Source organism: Rhopalosiphum padi, chromosome 1 (assembly GCF_020882245.1).
Source record: "Rhopalosiphum padi isolate XX-2018 chromosome 1, ASM2088224v1, whole genome shotgun sequence".
NCBI classification, from domain to species: Eukaryota; Metazoa; Arthropoda; class Insecta; order Hemiptera; family Aphididae; genus Rhopalosiphum; species Rhopalosiphum padi.
The window spans coordinates 48,662,951-48,669,643 of NC_083597.1; positions in this window are offsets into that span (position 1 = coordinate 48,662,951).

Genomic DNA, 6,693 nt, shown 5'->3' on the forward strand with positions numbered 1-6,693 from the left:
CTACCGGTAAATTTACATTTATCACTAAGTTTATATCTTCATGATATGTTTCTGATACAACTATTAAAGTAATTTATTTTATTTTTGTATTCTAATAGGTTTATTTAATTTTTTCCAAAAAATAATATTTATTGACTTATTGTGTTACTAATATTTAATTATTGTAATAATATATTTTTACCATATTATATGATAACTTATAGGTATAACTAAAAAAATTAATTTCATCTTTTTATAAATACCGTCAAACAGTGTGAATAGATTCGTAGTATAAATAGATAATATCTTAATATTATTATTTATACACTTTGAAAATTTCATTGCGTATAACAAAATTCATAATAACATACAAAATATAATTAACATCGTTATTCATTGTTGTAGTACGTAATTTCATCCAAATTTGAACTATAAATATATATAAATAATATTTGTGGTTATATTACATTTTTTAATTTTTTTTATCTCAACTAGCTAATATAAATAATTTACGAGAAAGATTGTATTAGACTTTCACATCTAAGTTCTAAATTTAAAATCAAAAATTGCTCACATCTATAAATAGCTAAAAAAGAGTTAAGACATTTTAAAAATTATACCATATACCAGATATATTATACATATAGAAAATAATAACATAAATATTTTGTAAAAGTTTTAAGTATCTAGGAATATTTGTTTTTGAAATTCAAATATATTTATAAAAAAATTAAACTTATATTTTTTATAATTTAAATATAGATACAAGAACAACATATTCCACATATTATCTTGTACTATATTTACAAGAATTTTGACCCAGTAAATAATTTATTATCAACATTCATAAAAAAAACTAAAATTTCAAAAATTTCTCATTCATAGCTCAAAAAGAGTAAAAATATTTTGAAAATTGTAAAATTTGATGTAAAAACTTGTATTGTTGTAATAAATGTATTATTATTATTATTATTATTATTAGATACACAAAAAAAGCAAAATTGATTTTGTTAAAAATTTCATTTGCGTATAAATTCATGATACTCCTAAATCTTTTAACGGCTTTCTTGGGTATTTTGAAAAATTCTGATAATTTAAACCTCTCGAAAATACAAACTAGATCAAATTTGCAATCCAAAACCACTGTCAAAGTTGAAAATTGAACTATTTTTTCAACTAAATTCCGTCTAGATAAACACAAAAAAAAAATAAAACACATATAACTGTAAAATCAATACATTTACCGCTTCATTAGGAATTTAAAATATTGTTAAATATTGATTAAAATTGTTTTAGTTATTTATCATAATTTTATTGATATATTCCAAAAACTATTTTGTTGTGTTCTTGTGGAATATGAAATAAAAATACATTTTGTCAATCATAACATTAAAAACCAAAAATTATAGCATAAAAAAATAAGTGGGTAAGTAGAGAGTATAATATCGAATTACAATTAAAGAGGTTGTCTGTACACTTATTGGTTTCAACTGTTTCAAGTGTATCTTGTGAATGATTGGGTCACTATCTATAATGGATATTGTGTTAAGTTTGAATTCAATTAAATGATATATCTATCATCTTATACGAAAAACAATTCCAAGTGGAGTTGGTCTAATTTTTTTTTTTTGTTTTGTTTTTCCTCATTACTTTTGAAAGTATTGATAAATTACTTTTTTTGACTCACCAAAGTTCTTTAACCAGATAAAATGTACTACTGGAAACCACCATCTCGAAGAAGATGACCAAAGCATTTATTCTACAAAGATAAAAATAATATACATTTATTTAAAGTCAATACATTCATCGCTCCACTTAGAATTTAGAACTTTTTTCCGAAAAATATTAATAGTTTTTGAAATAATGAATGTTCGTGGTATCATCCTGTATTTAATTGATCACATTTCTTTGTACACAATTGTATTATATCATCTGAAATTGTACAGACATATAAAAAGAAATTGGCAATATAATATATTGTTAAAATAATTTATTCCTATAACAATATTATTTATTACTTATTAGTAGTTTCACGAATAACATATAAATGTATGATAACATTATAAATAGATAATATCATTATAATATCTAATAAATATGGGCATACGGTATCATTTATATTATTATTACGTATGGTATTATATACACCCTGTTATTATGGTATTTCTCTGAAAACACGTAAAAAGATAATATTTGCGCGTATATTGTATTTTTAAGGTTCAAGGCTAAAGTTGTGTAATGAAATTAATATAATAACACACCTTGGGTTAGGTACGAGTTGTACCATACAACTGATGAGAACCGTCATCATTACGTTGATACTTGTATGTATAGGTATTAGCTTGTTGCTTTTTACATAGCTACATAGATATATTAATAATTAAAATATACACACCAGATAAATATATTGAATTTAATTCCGAGAATTTTTAAGACATTTTCCACGCCTACGTATTAATAACATTATATATCAATAATGAAATAACGTCATCATATTTTCTTAAACAATTCAAGTCGTGTTCTAGACAGACCTATCTAATTAAACATTATTTTTAATTATAATTTGTAATTCTGAATTTTCAACATCCGTGTTATATCTGACAAAAAATTCTCATAACGATCTAACGTATAGGTCAAACAAACTGTAATACCGTATTGAGAAATATTTTCGTTTTTTAATGGTATTATGTAGTTATATTAAATTTCCGAACGTAAAAATTAACGAGAAAATATGTATTCTACTGCCTGAACAAACGTAATTACTTAAATTGAAATATTAACTATGTATATAATTCTATACAAACAATATGCAAAATATATTACATTTCAAATTAATTTAGATTTTATAAGTATATTTGGAACATGGTTTATTTTCTTCCTAGGTTGCTCAGAACGTATCTAGTTGGTGATCAAGAACATTAATTGCACTGTTTCTCAAATAATTTAATATTTTAGACATATTATTTTTACAATATTAGTAAAATACACAATACTTTAATTAATACTTTTAACCCACAATGCAGTTGTACAATATTTGTTCATTACATGATAATAAATAAAACTATTACTTTTATATCAATATTATTACATTTTGAATTTAGGAAATCGAAATATTATGATAACAATAAACAGTCATTATCAAATTATTATTTTGAACATTTACTTCCGAGCATCAAAAAATCAACGCTCTAGGTTCTACAAGTATAATAACTAATGTCGCCGCAATACTTCACGTATAACAAAAAAAATATTCATTAAGGATTTCTTTGAAATCATTTCCTGGTAGTATACCCTAGTAGTTATCCTGGTGTATAAATATAACATGAGACACACGGTTTAATCTTTTATCACCCACCAATAATTTATAGTTAATATTTTAATAATTAAAAAAAAAATTGCATGTAAATTGTTATTTAATAATATTTGCAATGTTAGGCATGAATTATTACTCAATATTATGTAAAATATTTAAAGAACGCATGTGCAGTAATCGAGTTAGGCAAACCGCAGGTCATTGATCGTAAACAAATAAAAATACTCACATAATTTAAATACAATTTATAAAGGTTACAATTTATAATTCAGTGTCATTGGATTCAGTAGAAAATATTAAACGACCACTGACGTGGTAATTGTTGCAACGCCTAATATCACGACAATATGCTTAAAAGAGTGATGGCTGACTAATTTCCGTTATCAAAAAATAAAAGTTATATGTACACTAATCAATCATCGTTTTAAAATAAAGTTACTGACAATTTATGGATGTTTTTATTGGTTTTGAGCGGCGTGTCTTAAACTGCTATTAATCTATGTATATATATATATATAATTGAATCTAAGTTTGTATGAGGCTTATAGAATTGGAAATTCAGAAATTTGTTAATAACAAATTGTACATGTGTAATCCTTGAAACTCGTCGGGTAGTGACCTTGCTTAGTCTTCGATTGTTTTAGTTTGCTATAGGGTGGCTTATACTTGTATGTCGTTTTGGATCACGAAAATCCAATAATTTTTCATTTATGTATTAGATTGCTATTGGTTACAGAAATATAAGATTTAAAAAAAAATGGTATAGAATAGCTCACCCACCATGCGTTGCAATGGTACTTTTTGGGATTTAAGGAAAATAATATTTAGGTTATTAATAATTGTAATTTTAATTCAAACGTATTATACAACAAACGGCAATTTCTATATGTTTATAACTTATAGAATCAAAAATTACCTAACTAATTTCAAGAAATTTTTCAGAGATAGTTATTAGAGTTATCGGGAAACATTAGAGAATAGTTTTAATTTGTAACTTTAAACTCGGATGTGTTGTCTCCGTCTTATTACATACGTACGACATGGCAAATTTTTGTTCATCAGTTTCAATAGTGTGCCGTTAGTTTCTATATTAGAGTATATTGACCTATTATAAAATTTAAAGGTAGAATTATTATTTAGGGCCCCACGTAGCCTTTTATTGTTATTATTATTTTTATGTAAGTTATGATTATTTTAAAATGTACAGTTTCAAAAAAATCATAACCTACTTAAAAATAACGATATCAATAAAAGTCTATGTGGGGCCATTGATAATAGTCTTACCTTTAAATGTTATAATAGGTCGATTCGCTCTAATGTCAAAACTAATAGTACCTACACTATTGAAACTGATGAACGAAAGTGTGCAATGTCGTACGTGTGTAAAACGGAGACGACACATGCGGGTACTACGTGTTCTTGACCGTTTTGTTATTTATGTATGTTTGGTGATTTTTTTTTAAAGTATAAATAATAGCATAATATGATTTTATCAATTTAAAAAACAAGTGTTCATTGGGTATTATTGAAAATTATTTATTTTTAACTTTATATTTATTTAGCTACTAAAAATATTTACATGTTTTAATAGAACGGACAGAACGGTATACATTTACACTTTTTTTTCATTAAAAATAATATTAATAATTGATAGGTAACATATTAAAAAAAATAAATATATTAAGTTGAACTGATTCAAAGATCTACAAAAAGCTGGTTTTACCCACTAATAAATATTATAGTTTATTATTACTACCTACTTATAGTTTTTAGGTATGTATCAATCCTTATAGAAGTTAAAATGTATTAATATTATTTAATAGAAATAAATAAAAAAAATGCTGTATTCTGGCTGTAAGAATTGTGGATTATTTCTTGGTAACGTCTAGTGATAATCGTCATAAATATATTTTTATAATACGTATATATAGCTCATGAATAGTTAAATAGTTAAACGAAAGATAATATTCCTATTGTATTATAGTCATGATTAACAACCAGCAACTAATTGATATATTTTTTTAATAATATTTTTCCATGATATTATGATATTTTATTGACTGTTATATTATTTTATTTTGAACTGCATAATATAAATGTATTAATATATAACGCCTATTCCAATGATATTTAGTATAACAAAATACAAGTATATCGATTATATTAAAACTCGTAAATTATGCAAAGAACTACCTATCTCTATAGTTATTATAACTGTATACCAATATACAATTTTCCCGACATCATAAATATTACTCATTTATATTTTATCGCAGCAAACGAATTGCGTCCCAATATCCCTTTTTCATACGAATTGCGTCCCGGTGATATTAAATTTATCAACTACACTAATTGCGTCCGGTGTAAATAGGTACATTATTTTCCTTTCCATTTATTACAGACTTAGGACTGTCAATAGTAACATAATATTGCTAAAGGTAGTTTAAACATATTGTTTTTTATCGTTAATTTGTTAAACGTTAAACTAATAAAAATAATAAAAATATATAAGTAAGTTTAGGTTGTTGTATTATTATATTAAAATTGTGTTATAATAATATTTATAGATTGGTAAAAATTTGAATGATACAGACGATGCAGTTTTTATATAATCAAAACTTGTTATTTTGTTCACTTCATTAATATTATTTTTTATAAATTCTGAATTCAGGGACGCAACTAGTACGTCACTAATCGCAATTTTATGTTGGGGACACATCCGTATACAGCCATATTTATACCGTAAAAGAAGTCTTTTATAATATAAGGAATACTTTTATGATCAAATCCTACGATCATGTCACCCCCTCCCTAATTTTTAAAAATCTACAAGAAGTGAATACGACATTTTAAAACTAACTAATGTCTCTGTACAAGTCGTATATAAAATATTCAAGCGCTGTCGTCTACTAATTTAATTTACTATAGTACCCATTGGTCTGTGTATGTTGTAAATTATAACGTACGGAGTCCTGTACTCCTGTAGTACTGAACAGTTAACAATGAGTTTGTATTATACTAGCTTAGACGATAATGGTCAATTAGGTTAAACTAAACAATAAATTAATGCGAGTTGTATGACAACTTCGATACGTCTAGTTTAATTATCATCTTCATTAATAGGTATGTTATATAACAACTTTAAGTATGCATGTGTTGACGTCGACCACCACAACAATACGATACTTACTAATTCACTGTACATACAGAATACATGTATATTGCAATATTAAAGCAAGACGAAAATGGTCGATTTTGAAGTACAAAAATGTATAGAAAATGTTATCGTATGTCATGATGTGATAATAAGCGACAGTACGAGACATAATATAACATTAGCATTGTAGTCGCGTTAAGTAACTTAACTTTTCTTTTTTTTATATACCTTTTCGCTGTATGTC